The sequence below is a fragment of the Urocampus carinirostris genome, chromosome 20 (genome assembly GCF_059441175.1).
Source record: "Urocampus carinirostris isolate Australia breed hairy pipefish chromosome 20, RoL_Ucar_1.0, whole genome shotgun sequence".
Taxonomy (NCBI): Eukaryota; Metazoa; Chordata; class Actinopteri; order Syngnathiformes; family Syngnathidae; genus Urocampus; species Urocampus carinirostris.
In genome coordinates, this window is record NC_142368.1 from 29,024,200 (window position 1) to 29,040,277 (window position 16,078).

Consider the following 16,078-nt stretch of genomic DNA (forward strand, 5'->3'; position numbering starts at 1 on the left):
GTGGTTCTTTTCTTGACTTTTGGGATCACTAGTAGACCATCAACACAGTCAACAAAACTAAAACCCGGAAAAGAAAAGGATATATCCAAAATATCTTTGGTGTCATTATTTTGATAACATTGGCTCAGTATATTAAGCCTTAGTCGTGGAGCTAAGGGACAATATTTTATCCATGCAACTGCAACCTCATTCAAGACTCTGTCCTTTAACTCATCGGATGTCATCTCGCTTCTTTCTGAGTCAGTTTCAGGTACTGATTTTCAGTCAGGCTCGTATCTGCCTGGCTCTGTACTTTATTTAGATGCACACAAAGCAGGAAGAAGAAGCCGGATTTCTTCTTCGGGATGGATGCTGGGCGACCTCTCACAGCGCCGCACGGCGGAAAGAAGCACGACAGCACTGGCCTCTACTCGGATAAAGGTGCACAAAATACAAAATCTAACTTACAGTCATGTCCAGATATTTTTCGACATCCCCAAAAAAATGTTCGCATGTACTGTTGTTCGTAGCTTGAATCTTCGTAAGTAGGGGAGCGTCTGTAATAGGAAATAAATTGGTAACTGCATGGTTTACATCAAGCCCAGCACAAAAATGTTGACCACATTCCACTTTTTTCACATGTATTTTTTTTCTCCTTTACCTCAAACAAAAACTGAACAGTCACAGTTGCCCAGTTCAAATGACTCAGAACATTGGAATGGATGGAATGACTGTGTTCCCTTTTTGGACAGTTCCAATTTATCATGTATCATAAAGAAATCTGATAACATGAAGTTTTGAATGTAATTAAAATATCCAAGGCTATGTCTCATCTCATCTCATTAGCTGCACCGCTCATCCTCAGTAGGGTCGCGGGGACGCTGGAGCCCATCCCAGCAATCATCGGGCAGTGGGCAGGGTGCACCCTGAACTGGTTGCCAGCCAGTCGCAGGGCACATAGGGACAGACAACTCACTCGCCCATTCACACCTAGGGACAATTTGGACCGGCCAATCCACCTGAAATGCATGTCTTTGGAATGTGGGAGGAAACTGGAGTGCCCGGAGGAAACCCACGCAAGCACGGGGAGAACATACAAACTCCGCACAGTAGGTCCGGTAGCTGGATTTGAACCCACACGGGAGGTTCCCAAGACCTTAGAACTGTGCCGCACACGCGCTAACCACTGCGCCGCCGTGCTGCCCCCAAGGCTATGTATTAATAAAATAATGTTATCACCGTACGACATTCTCAAGTACAGAACACTACGCAAATTTCACACTTCTTTGGTTTTCTAACAAGTTTAGCAATTTCAGACACTGTCATCTGATACTGTAATGTAAGATATTTAATACCACGCCCCAAGAGGCACTATCTGGTCAAGCGTCTCTGGTCCATATAGAAACAATTGTCTGAGCGATAGCCGCTCTTTTTTCTCCAGCCTCCCTGGCTTGTTCGTCTCACACGAAGGTCGCTTAGCGCGGCCGTACGGGCCCGCACTGCGGTCTTGAGTTCAGCAAGGGCCATATGTTGTGACCATACGCAGCAAGAGACCAAATCCCTCCACAACGACAAGTAAGGTGACGGCTTCAGATTTAACTCCATGTTTGCTGGTTCTTGGGATCAAGGGTTTTCTGTACAAGGGAATCTACCCAAATCGACTAGCATTATAGCAAAAACTTTCTTTTTGTGCTAGTAACTTCCGGGCTTTCAGCGGTCGAAAACTCCCATGATCTTGCCCCCCCCCCCTTTTTTTTTTTTCTCCATGATTCTCTGTGTTAATAAATTATGTGTTCTATTTCAATCAGCCTGGTTCATTGTTTCAATTTTTTGTGATAGTAATTATTATCCGAACTCAAAGAACTTAAAGTAATAACGTATATTTTTTTTTTTTTGTGAGGCCTTTAATCACAAAATTTCTCAAAGGACTGCACGGCTCACAATGACACCATCCTCTGATCTGAAACCGACATGTGGGGAGGGAAAAACTCAAAACATCAACATGAGGAAAATAAGAAACCTTATGATGACAAGGCTGCAATGAACATTGCATTGGGTAACTACACAAAGCATAGTTATATCAATAAAAAAACACAATATGTAAAATTGTTCAAGAAGTCGACATCAATGACACAGCTTCCCATCTCAGCTGGCTGGGGGATGCAGATTATCACATGCTTCAGGTCAAGGTGCTCGTCTGCTGACTCATCCTGATTAGGGTGGAGCTTATTTTCAAAGTTTCAAAAAGTCACTGTCTTACCCCCTAATTGTATTCCATTACACAAAAGAACAATTGCTGTGCAGTTTGTTCTAAATAGAATAAATTTTAAAGGTAGCTCAATCGCTGAGAAGTCTGGCGTTTTCTATCAGTTTTCTTAAATGGGAGATCTAGAGATGCTGGTATAAGCCACAGATATGTAAGTTCATATCTAAAATAATTATTACCCACAAGTCATTGCTCAGCAAGATCAGTCTAATTCAACTAGTATAATTTTCCTTGACCTACTTTTGAAGACAAGGTCAGCAGACCTCCAAGAAGTGATTGTCATTCAAAGTTCAGCATCAGGTAAATATTCAGTACATTCAAACATTTTTCACTTACATAATCTCCCTGATCACAGCTTGCACAAAATACATTTTTCACACCATGATACAGTTTGATATTACATCTGCATGAATAGTCAAGGAACATAATGGCGAGACTTTCTAATCAATGTTCATCCATATTGCAGACGGTCTTCCCATGAACTGGTGACCTGGTGGTTAAGGTGAAGCGGTTCTCATCACTTGAGGCTGTGGTTATAGAATTGAACAGATGGAATATGTTCGCAGCCATGATCAAGGCTTTAAGGCTAGGACCTTAGCTTGGCCTTTTGGCTGAGAGTAAGAGTAGGCTTTGCAGCGTATTATGAACTGACCGATAACGGATAATGGATAATGAATAAAGAAGACAGAACAATAACCCTTACAAAATAAACGTTCTTGTCTTAGTCTAAAGTCTCCCTGTCACATTTAAACATGAACATTTTCCGTTTACCAATTTTAAATCATCCAATTTTGCTGTGCTTTTTTATCCTAATTATAGAATTTACACTTTAGCACTATTAGTATTTTTCTTGTGTTCTGTATTGTCTTGTCCTGTCTTGTTTTTTATTTTTATTTTCTGTCTTGTTTTGTCTTATCTTGCCTTACCTTGTCTTTTCTTGGTTTTCTTTCAAGTCTTTTCTTCTCTTGTTTAGTCTTGTTTTGTTTTCTCCTGTCTTGTTTTCTCCTGTTTTGTCCTTTCCTTTCTTGTTAAGTCTGGCCTTGCCTAGTCTTTTCCTGTCGTTTGATTTTGTCTTGCTTTGTCCTTCAAGTCAAGTCAAGTCAATTCAAGTAATATTTATTTGTATAGCCCTTAATCACAAGGATTTTTAAAGGGCTCCATCCTCTTATCTAAAACACATGTGGTACAAATTTCTCTTTTCTCCTCACGCTGAGGTTTTTGAGTTGTTCCTTGCCCGCATGCTGGTTTAAGATCAGGTAATTGTGTAATTTTGTAATTGTAATCCTGTGCAGTCCTTTGAGACATTTTTGTGATTAAGGGCTATATAAATAAATGTGACTTGACTTGAGTAAAAGTGATAAGTATGAATATAGCAATTCGAGTGGTATCAGTTTGTTGTCCGCTGTATGGAAGATCAAGAGAGTGAGAGGAAGACCAGATGAGGTTGTGATAGTGGAGCAGTGTGTTTATATATATATATATATATATATATATATATATATATATATATATATATATATATATATATATATATATCCATCCATCCATCCATTGTCTTCCGCTTATCCGAGGTCGGGTCGCGGGGGCAGCAGCGTTAAAAGGGAAGCCCAGACGTGCCTATCCCCAGCCACCTCCTCCAGCTCATCCGACGGGACCCCGAGGCGTTCCCAAGCCAGCCGAGAGACATAGTCTCTCCAACGTGTCCTGGGCCGCCCCCGGGGCCTCCTGCCGGTGGGACATGCCCGGAACACCTCCCGAGGGAGGCATCCAGGAGGCATCCTTATTAGATGCCCGAGCCACCTCAACTGGCTCCTCTCAACGCAGAGGAGCAGTGGGTCTACACCGAGTCCCTCCCGGATGACTGAGCTTCTCACCTTATCTCTAAGGGAGAACCCAGCCACCCTGCGGAGGAAACTCATTTCGGCCACTTGTATCCGGGATCGAGTTCTTTCAGCCATGACCCAAAGTTCATGACCATAGGTGAGGGTAGGAACGTAGATCGACCGGTAGCTCGAGAGCTTTGCCTTTCGGCTCAGGTCCCTCTTCACCACGACAGACCGATACAGGGTCCGAATGACGGCAGACGCTGCACCGACCCGTCTGTCGATCTCCCGTTCCATCCTACCCTCACTCGTGAACAAGACCCCAAGATACTCGAACTCCTCCACTTGGGGCAAGACCTCCTCCCCGACCCGGAGGGAGCATACCACCCTTTTCCGACTGAGAACCATGGCCTCGGACTTGGAGGTGCTGATCCCCATCCCGGCCGCTTCACACTCGGCTGCGAATCGCTCCAGCGAGAGCTGAAGATCACGGCCTGAGGAAGCCAACAGCACCACGTCATCTGCAAAAAGCAGTGACGCAATGCTGAGGCCCCCAAACCGGACTCCATCCCCGCCAAGGCTGCGCCTAGAAATTCTGTCCATAAAAGTTATGAACAGAATCGGTGACAAAGGGCAGCCCTAGCGGAGCCCAACCCTCACCGGGAACGAATCCGACTTGCTGCCGGCAATGTGGACCAGACTCTGGCAGCGGGCATACAGGGACCGCACAGCCCGGATAAGACTGTGCGGTACCCCATACTCCCGAATCACCCCCCACAGGGCCTCCCGAGGAACACGGTCGAATGCCTTCTCCAAGTCCACAAAACACATGTAGACCGGACAGGCAAACTCCCATGCACCCTCAAAGACCCTGAAGAGTGTATAGAGCTGATCCAGTGTTCCACGGCCAGGACGAAAACCACACTGTTCCTCCTGAATCCGAGATTCGACTTCCTGGCGGACCCTCCTCTCCAGTACCCCTGAATAGACCTTACCAGGGAGGCTGAGAAGTGTGATTCCCCTGTAGTTGGAACACATTCTCCGGTCCCCCTTCTTAAAGACGGGAACCACCACCCCAGTCTGCCAGTCCAGAGGCACTGTCCCCGATGTCCACGCGATGTTGCAGAGGCGCGTCAACCATGACACGCCCACAACATCCAGAGCCATAATGAAGTCCGGGCGGATCTCATCGACCCCCGGGGCCCTGCCACCGAGGAGTTTTTTGACAACCTCGGTGACTTCAACCCCAGTGATACGAGAGCCCAACCCAGAGTCCTCAGGCTCTGCTTCCCCAGAGGAAGACGTGCCGGTGGGATTGAAGTCTTCGAAGTATTCCGCCCACCGATTCACAACGTCCCGGGTCGAGGTCAGCAGCGCCCCATCGGCACTATACACAGTGTCGATGGCACACCGCTTCCCCCCCTAAGACGTCGGATGGTGGACCAGCCGGCTGCTTACAGAGTCCCACAGGCAAGGAAGGCCCGATAGCATTTACCAGCTGGCAGAGACGGTAGGCAGCGTCGTGGCCGTCATAGACTTTCTGGACTGGTTTGCAGGCTGGGGGCGTCGTTGATGTCATGCACTTTCCGGACATTTTCAACATCTTACCTTATGTTTACTATTATGTGTACAGTAATGTCTTTTATTTCTCCTTGAGAATCCAACATGGCGGCGCATGGATACATGCTTGCGGCTCGTTCTCCAGCTAATCTTCTATTTATTGCCGTTCTCTTGTCTTTTTTGCTTTCACTTTTGGACACATGTGTGGCCAAAAATACTTACAGTAGGGACGAACTTATTCGGTTGGGTGGGCGTCTAAATTTCGACTTTTCGGGCACTTTTTATACCGCCTATGATATACCGAGCGAACTTCAAAGAGACCCGGCATCCTTGTGGACGGCTATTCCGCTTAATAAACGACGTCAACGGCGCCGTAAGGACAGAAGACAGAAGCGTGGTTGCCGTGCAGGTAGATGTGTGAAGCGTGCGAAGTCTAAGCAGCAAGATGGACGCGAGGAAGGACGCGAGGATGTAACTAATTCCACCATTCATCCCTCGCCGGACAACCCACACGAAAAGCCACAAGAGCGGCAGCTTTTGAAGATTTCGACAAAGACTACAAAGAGTTCAGCTAAGTCAAATGATTCAGCAAAGCTGAAATTTGGTCTGTTAAATATTAGATCGCTTGCTCCAAAAGCTTTACTTGTTGATAACATTATTCGTGATTATAAAATTAACTGTATGGGTCTGTGTGAAACTTGGTTACGCCCGGACGAGTACTTAGCGCTAAATTATGCTTCTCCCCCAGACTACGAGAGTAGCCATATAGCACGCACGTTGAAAAGGGGTGGTGGTGTTGCGCTAATTTCTGAAAAATCGCTCAAATTTAATCCACGTACCTCTAATAATTACAAGGGGTTTGAGGCTCTTGTGATGCGGTCCTCTCTATTGTCAATTTATGTAATAAATATCTATCGTGCACCTGGGCCATACACAACTTTCTTAGACGAATTTGCTGAACTTTTGTCTGAACTAGTAACCTATGCAGACAAAATTATAATTATGGGAGACTTTAACATTCATATGAACTCCCCACTCAATTCACTTACTATTGCGTTTAGGTCTCTAATTGATGCATTTGGCTTTAATCAACTGGTTGATTTGCCAACCCATAAAAATGGGAACACGCTAGACTTGATTCTGACTCGAGGAGTTTTAACCTCAAACATTATGGTCATACCGTGTACTACCGTTATCTCGGATCATTATCTAGTTACATTTGAGGTGCTAGCTAAGAGTAGTGTTAAAAAAGCTGAAGTATTTAGCGGACGCAATATAAGCACTGGCACAGTTTCTGAGCTCTTTGAACTCCTTCCTGGAGCAGTTGCGTCCTTTCCTACATACAATGGCTCGATTGACTCACTCATGAATGAGTTCAATACCACCCTGACTAGTGTGCTGGATTCAATAGCGCCCATAAAACTAAAATCACGTCCTAAAAGACGCACGCCTTGGTTTACTGATGAAACTAGAACCCTTAAACAAGAATGCAGGAAATTGGAAAGAAAATGGCGCGCTACCAAGCTTGAGGTTTTCCATCAAACCTGGTGTGACAGCTTGTTAAAGTATAAAGCGGCCCTTGCCTCTGCAAAATCAGCCTACCTTTCGAAGGTGATTGCGTCTCAAAAGAACAACCCCAAAGCCCTTTTTGACACTGTAGCATCGCTTACAAGGCAACAGACTATCGCAGATAGTTCGACACACTCTGCTCAGGACTTAATGGTCTTCTTTACTAAGAAGATTCAATGCATACAGGAAGAAATTGCTAAAGAAATTATTAATACCACACATATTAAAGGACTGAAATTTACAGATGCACGACAGGGTGGCTGCCTTGGGAAAATGGCCGGTTTTAGTGAACTGTCACTTGATGATCTCAAACAGGTGGTAAATGCGGCCAAACCGACAACTTGCCAGTTCGACCCGCTCCCAGGTTCACTTATTAAAAGTCTTTTTGGCGTCCTTGGACCTTCAGTTCTAAATATTATAAACATATCACTCTCCTCAGGTGTAGTTCCAGCAGCTTTTAAGTCCGCCGTTATTAAACCCACACTGAAACGACCCAACCTTGATCCAGAAATATTAAGTAATTACAGACCTGTGTCAAACCTACCTTTCCTCTCTAAAGTACTCGAAAAAGTAGTGGCACAGCAGCTGAATGCTTTCATATCCGAGAATAACCTTTTTGAATCCATGCAATCAGGATTCAGGGCTAACCACTCTACTGAGACAGTTCTGATCAAGGTAACAAATGATCTCCTAATGTCAATGGATTCTGGCGCTTCATCACTTTTGCTGCTGCTGGATCTTAGTGCTGCTTTTGACACAGTGCACCACAATATCCTACTAGAAAGGTTGGAAAAATGGATTGGTCTCTCAGGAACCGTCCTCTCGTGGTTCAGATCCTACCTCTCAGATAGGACGCACTGTGTTAAATATGGTGAAATGACATCTGAGCCCTTTAATGTTACCTGCGGTGTTCCGCAGGGTTCAGTGCTTGGCCCCCTTCTTTTCAACATTTACATGCTTCCATTAGGTGACATTATTCGCAAGTACAATATCAGCTTCCACTGCTACGCAGACGACACTCAACTATATCTTCCGTTGGAGGAATCTTCCACACTAAACTGTGGAAATTTGGAGGCCTGCCTCACTGAGATAAAAGAGTGGATGTCACTCAATTTCTTGCGTCTTAACTCTGAAAAGACCGAAATGTTAGTCATTGGTCCATCTAAATGCCGTGACTTATTCTCAAAAACTGCTGTGAACATTGACAAATGTCACATCACACAGAGTGACTCAGTTAAAAATTTAGGTGTCATATTTGACCCTGATCTTACCTTTGAGATGCATGTAAAGAAAATTACTAGAACCGCTTTCTTCCATCTTCGTAAAATTGCCAAAATCCGTTCAATACTGTCTCAGTCTGATGCGGAAACTATAATTCATGCATTTGTTACCTCCCGTCTCGATTACTGTAATGCACTACTCTCCGGTCTCCCGAAGTCCAGAATCAAGTCTCTTCAGCTAGTACAAAATGCCGCAGCGAGGCTTTTAACTAGGACCAAAAAGTACGATCACATAACACCGATTTTGGCTAACTTGCACTGGCTCCCAGTTAGCCAAAGATGTGACTTCAAGGTTCTCTTAGTATTGTACAAAATCATACATGGACTTGCTCCCTCTTATCTTTCAGATCTGATCTGCCCCTATGTCCCGGTCCGAAGCCTACGATCTGAGAGTGCCGGTCTTCTGGTAATCCCGAGAGGAAAGAAGTGTTCTGCTGGTTCGAGAGCGTTCTCCATTCGGGCACCGGTGCTGTGGAATGCTCTTCCCCCTGAGATCCGATCTGCAACCTCAGTGGAAATGTTTAAATCTAAACTTAAAACTCACTTCTACTCCATTGCATATGAATAATAACCTACTCTTCTTGTCGGCTGAAAAATAGTCTGTGTAACATAGTGTACTAATCTGTGAAGCCCTTAGAGACTTATTGTGATTAAGGGCTATACAAATAAAAATGACTTGACTTGACTTGACTTAATGCTAATTGTAATTCACCCTGGTCAATCCTGGAAGGGGGATTACCACATGTGAGGTCCTTTCTCAAGGTTTCTCTTTTCTCCTCAGACTGAGGTTATTGAGTTTTCCTTGCCCGCATGCTGGTTTAAGATCAGGTAATTGTGTAATTTTGTAACTGTAATCCTGTGCAGTCCTTTGAGACATTTTTGTGATTAAGGGCTATATAAATAAATTTGACTTGACTTGACTTGACTCCTTCTTCAGCTTGACGGCATCCCTCACCGCCGGTGACCACCAACGGGTCTGAGGGTTGCCGCCGCGGCAGGCACCGACTACCTTACGACCACAGCTCCGATCAGCCGCCTCGACAATGGAGGCGCGGAACATGGTCCACTCGGACTCAATGTCCCCCGCCTCCCTCGGGACATGGGCGAAGTTCTGCCGGAGGTGTGAATTGAAACTTCTTCTGACAGGAGATTCTGCCAGCCGATCCCAACAGACCCTCACAACACGCTTGGGTCTGCCGGGTCGGGCCGGCATCTTCCCCCACCATCGAAGCCAACTCACCACCAGGTGGTGATCAGTTGACAGCTCCGCCCCTCTCTTCACCCAAGTGTCCAGAACATGCGGCCGCAGGTCCGACGAAACGATGACAAAGTCGATCATCGAACTACGGCCTAGGGTGTCCTGGTGCCAAGTGCACATATGGACACCCTTATGTCTGAACATGGTGTTCATTATTGACAGACCATGATGAGCACAGAAGTCCAATAACGAAACACCACTCGGGTTCAGGTCAGGGGGGCCGTTCTTCCCAATCACGCCCCTCCAGGTCTCACTGTCATTGCCCACGTGAGCGTTGAAGTCTCCCAGCAGTACGAGGGAGTCTCCAGGGGGCGCGCTCTCAAGCACACCCTCTAAGGACCCCAAGAAGGGTGGGTACTCCGAACTGCTATTTGGTGCATAAGCACAAACAACAGTCAGGACCCGTCCCCCCACCCGAAGGCGGAGGGAGGCTACCCTCTCGTCTACCGGGGTGAACCCCAACGTACAGGCGCTGAGCCGTGGAGCAATTATAATGCCCACACCGGCTCTGCGCCTCTCACCACGGGCAACTCCAGAGTGGAAGAGAGTCCAACCCCTCTCGAGAGGACTGGTACCAGAGCCCAAGCCGTGCGTAGAGGTGAGTCCAACTATATCTAGTCGGAATTTCTCAACCTCACGCACCAACTCGGGCTCCTTCCCTGCCAGAGAGGTAACGTTCCATGTCCCAAAAGCCAGTTTCTGTAGCCGGGGATCGTCGCGCCAAGGACCCCTCCCTTGGCTGCTACCCAGCTCTCTGCGCACCCGACCCCTTTGGCCCCTCCTACAGGTGGTGAGCCCATGGGAAGAGGGTCCCACGTCGTCCCTTCGGGCTGTGCCCGACCGGCCCCCGTGGGTAAGGGTCCGGCCACCAGGCGCTTGCCAGCGGACCCCACCTCCAGGCCTGGCTCCAGAAAGGGGCCCCGGTAACCCGCGTCCGGGCGAGGGAAATCGAGGACCAAAGTTTTGTCTCATCATTAGGGGTCTTCTGATCTGCATTTTGTCTGGCCACTCACCTAGGACCTGTTTGCCATGGGTGACCCTACCAGGGGCTTAAAGCCCCCAACAACATAGCTCCTATGATCATTGGGACACACAAACTCCTCCACCACGATAAGGTAGCAGATCAAGGAGGATACCTACAAATTTAGGTATTTTATTTTGGACGGACATTGGTTTTTCTACAATATTTCTACTCTTACACTCTCTCTCTCTCTCTCTCTCTCTCTCTCTCTCTCTCTATATATATATATATATATATATATATATATATATATATATATATATAGTGTATATATATATATATATATATACAGTGTATATATATATATATATATATATACATATATATATATATATATAGTCAAGTCATTTTTATTTGTATAGCTCTTAATCACAAATAGTCTCAAAGGGCTTCACAAGTTATTACAAATAAAAAGTTTAGGTTATTCATATGCTATAGAGTAGAAGTGAGTTTTAAGCTTAGACTTAAACATGTCCACTGAGGCAGCAGATCGGATCTCAGGGGGAAGAGCATTCCACAACATCGGTGCCCAGATGGAGAACGCTCTCGAACCAGCGGAACACTTCTTGGCTCTTGGGATCACCAGGAGACCGGCGCTCTCAGAACAAAGGCTTCGGGCCGGGACATAAGGGGAAATCAGATCTGAAAGATATGAGGGGGAAAGTCCATGTATGATTTTGTATAGTAATAGGAGAACCTTAAAATCGCATCTTAGGCTAACAGGGAGCCAATGCAGGTTAGCCAAAATTGGGGTGATGTGATCGTACTTTTTTGTCCTAGTTAAAAGCCTCGCTGCAGCATTTTGTACCAGCTGAAGACTCTTGAGTCTGGTCATCGGAAGACCGGAAAGTAGTGCATTGCAGTAATCGAGACGGGAGGTAACAAACGCTTGAATTATGATTTCCGCATCCGACTGAGAAAGTATAGGACGAATTTTAGCAATGTTACGAAGATGTAAGAAAGCGGTTCTAGTTCGCTCTGTGTGATGTGGCAATTGTTGATGTTCACAGCAGTTTTAGAGAATAAGTCACGGGACTTAGATGGACCAATAACTAACATTTCAGTCTTTTCAGAGTTAAGACGCGGGCAATTGAGTGACATCCACTCTTTTATCTCGGTGAGATAAAGATAGATATAGATATAGATAGATATTTATATTGTTTATTTGTTTTTTTCTTGGTACGCGCACATTATGACTATTTTTGCACTGGACTAAAGGATTTATTTTTTACACTAAAGAGTGGTACGAAAAATACCAGAGGCCTTCTTCACCTTCTTTGCATTAATTGCGCTAACTTGTTTTCTGGTCTGACGACTAAGACAACGGCTACTCTGATGGTACCCACTTGAGCACTGTCGTTTTTGTCATTTCTCATTGTGAGCTTTGAAAATAAACAGGGAGTCTTCGAGTTTGGCGAATGTATTTTTGTGTGTGTAGAAATCTACATATCCATCTATCTACCCTGGTCATATCCCTCGAAAGGGGTGACCGATAGCAAGACAAACTTAACACAAAAACAGAGAAAATAAAAAAGGGAAAAAGTAGCAAAAAACCCACATACATTTATTTTCTTTTTTGTATATTTTTTTTCTTACCATGTTTAACCCAAATGCCCAAACACCCAAACAAGTTAAGCACCTCGGCACCCAAGTTGGTCATGCTTTCGTCCCTCCACAGACAGAAGAAAGCGCCCGTGTCACGCGGGTCAGGGTGACACAACACCCTCTTCTGTTCAACAGCAGGGCCGGACAGCTTTCACTGGTTTATCCCTGCTGCATCATACAGGTGCCCTGCCCATTCCTTAGAACGCGTCCAAACATACCACTATTCTTTCACAACACCTCTCCACTCATTCCTATCACCAACAAGAACTCTAACTTCCACTACATTCCCAGTGGACTAATAACACCATTCATCCACGTCAATTGTGGCCTCTCTCTTTGTCTCCTTCCATTTACTTCTGCTCTGTAGATCCTCTTCAACATTCACTCTTCATCCAGCCTCTCATGTGTCCAAACCAACTGAGTACTCTCTTATCCACACGCTTGCTCAGTTCCACTACTACTCTGTCTCTGACAATTTCATTTCTCAATCCATTAAATCTTGTCACTCCTGACATACTCCTCAAATACTTCTCAAAAACATTTAATTTCCTTCTCCAATCTGCGTTCAGGCTTCACGTCTCTGCAGCATACAACACAGTCGGCACAATCACACTCTCATACACTTCTCTCTTAACATCCAGAATAATACTTATTGTTACTCATCCCTCTCCTAAGAGCACCCAAAACCTTGATTCCTTGATTCACTCTGTGCAATACCTTGCACTCCATTCCACCAACTGCGGCCACATCATAACCCAAGTACATAAAGCTTTCAACTTCTTCCAGCACCTGCCCATTCAACCTTACTTCCAACGCCATGCCCACTCCGTCCCGTGAACACTTCATCACCTTACTCTTGCCAACATTCACACATAACTTACGCCAATCACACACTGTTCCTAACTCCAGGACAAACCTTCTTAATTTTTTCTCAGAGTCAGCCACAAGCGCTGTCATCTGCAAACAACAACTTACTTACCTGCCACACCGTTCCACTGTTATCCATCATCTCTACACCTTTGCCAAATACTCTTGCATTCACCTCTCTCACCACACCATCCATGTACTCATTAAACAGCCATGGCAAAATCACACACCGGTTTCTCACACAGGGAGCCACTCACACTTGTCTAGCTCCCTACTCAAACACATGCTCTGCAACAGACAGAAGGAGTCTATAAAACTGAGGAATAAAATAAATCTGTGAGAATACTAAGTCAATGTCACGCAAACAAGACAGAGTAGGAGTCTTTAAAACTGAAAAAGGGGCAACTGTGTCGCTCGTGTGCGTTTAAACTCCGTCTGTTGTGAATGTGAAAAATGTGTGAGTGAAGGTTCTCAACCTCATTTGAACAGGTCTATTGACTGACAACTGTCTGGGAAGCATAAGCAAGAATTCCTCGCCACTTGTGGGTGTTTGGAAATTACCTGAGACAGATGTATTGTCTGCCTGTTCGGGAACCGGGAGTCAGCAGAGTCACCCCAAGCTGTCTTCCACCATGGGGACATCAAACACAAAATCAAACAATAAAAAATCTTATAAAAAAGATCCAAAGCAACAATCGCCATGTTAGGACTGGAAGTTTGTAGAAAAACCAATGTCCGTCCAAAATAAAATACATAAATTTGTAGGTAACTAAATATGATTTCGCTGGCCAGCTTAATTACACAAAAATACTTGACTTGCAAGATAAAATAAAAAACAAGTGAAAAAATAAGGAAAAGAAAATGAGTAAGGATGGATATGAGGATACAATGGCACACAAGAGGAGAGAGTATAAAAGTCATGAAACAGGTAAAGGGCATGAAAGGCATGAGGAGAACAAAGTTATGTTTCATATGACTCATTGGCAAATGAGGCAGGACCGATAGGAATTAAAGAAAAAAGAGAAAACGGAAGAGTGAGTGCAACCACCGCCCCTTCCTAGCGTTCCTCTCCCGCCATCACCCACAGATACTGTGAACAATGGCATTAATACACACGGAAAAGGAAACTTAAGAGTGACCTTTTCAAAAACAATGGCTAAAGTGTTTCCCCTGGGGCAGTAAAATCACCTCCAACGGAAGAAGACATACAAGATTCCTTCTCAATGATAAAAGTGGCAAATCTGAACATTGCTGGCGATTCACAAACTATCTTAATGCACCGCACATGGACTGAGGAGGATGTTAAAAAGGCCATAGAAGGTGTTACATCCCATAAAGTCGATGTGGAGGAATTTGTGTCAGAAGGTCTTACCACTTAAATGGGGTAGGAGTCCAGCAGGTCTGGATGACAGCCCTAAAAGGTGATTGGCACAGTGTTAGAGCTGATTGGGAACCAAAAGAGTGTTATGATGTTCTGGCTCATGATAGCTGAGAACTCACACATCGTGTTCATATATATATATATATATATATATATATATATATATATATATATATATATATATATATATATATATATATGAGCACGATGTGGATGGATGGTGTTATGAGTGCACGATTAGGGTGGAGCTGATAAGACCAATTTTTTTTTTTCATGTATTCTTTTATCTTACCGCACACAAATTTTCCACTTCCACCAAAACCTACACAGCAGAAGTTTAAGTCATGTAAGTTGATGTTTACAGGTAGCTCAATCACTGTATAAATTTGGATTAGCGCCCATTAAGCCGATTACACACACAAAAATAATGATGGCTTAGGTACATAATACAAACAATGAGAAAAAAATAGTCCTCCATTAGAGTCAACTGTCAGGAAAGGTTTTGCAGTGTTTTTCAGCAATTTGCAGCAGATGCTGCAGATCAGTTTCATCTTTTGTGATATGACCACAGTATTCCTGAATCAGCGCCACACCTCGTTCTGCAAGATCATTGACCACACTGATTGCCTGAACAGTTTCCAAAGGTTGTTTAAAGTCATCCCGTGATTCCCATTCCTGTGGTTCAACATTAGGATAGCCAACAGGAAGGTCCATGATTTTGAAGAAAGTGCTAGATCTAGAGGACAAAGTCTTCTAGACATTTGCTCGTGACAGTGTCTAAATCTACAGATATCCTCTTTTGATAATACTGTTCAGCAGTTTCATCTATGTTGTCCTTATTTTTCATTGCAGCCACCATGAGTTGTTTCGTTGATGCACTGACTTGATTGTCAAACAAAGCAAGTGTAACCGTTTCTGGTGTTACCTACCACGGTTGATTGGAACATTTCTGAAGGGCAGCGTTAGATATTGCAGCATTTATGTTTGAATATTCCACCAAAGACTTTAAAGGCTGCAAATCAGTGAGCGGGGCACTTACAGCAAGAGCTTCCATGATCCAGGCTTTCACGTTACAACATTTTTCATGCCTCTCTTCCTCTTTGAGATACCAACACCTGATATGTCATGACTTTTTCCTGGTTTAGCATCTTCTGAACTACTACTGCTACAACATAATTGAACTGACACATTCGCAATTCTTTGTTCAGCTTCAGATTCTAGGTGTCATTTCAAGGTCTTTTCTTGTTTTTTTTCAAGTCTTTTTTCTTTCACTGCAAATATTTTGTCAACACCTGTCAGTGAACCCTTTCTTCAATTTGCTCTTTGAGCCAAAAAAAGCTTTTTGTCTTACAGGAAGAAATTGCAAAAGATATTGTTAGTACCACACGTATTAAAGGACTGAAATTTACAGATGCACGACAGGGTGGCTGCCCTGGGAAAATGGCCGGTTTTAGTGAACTGTCACTTGA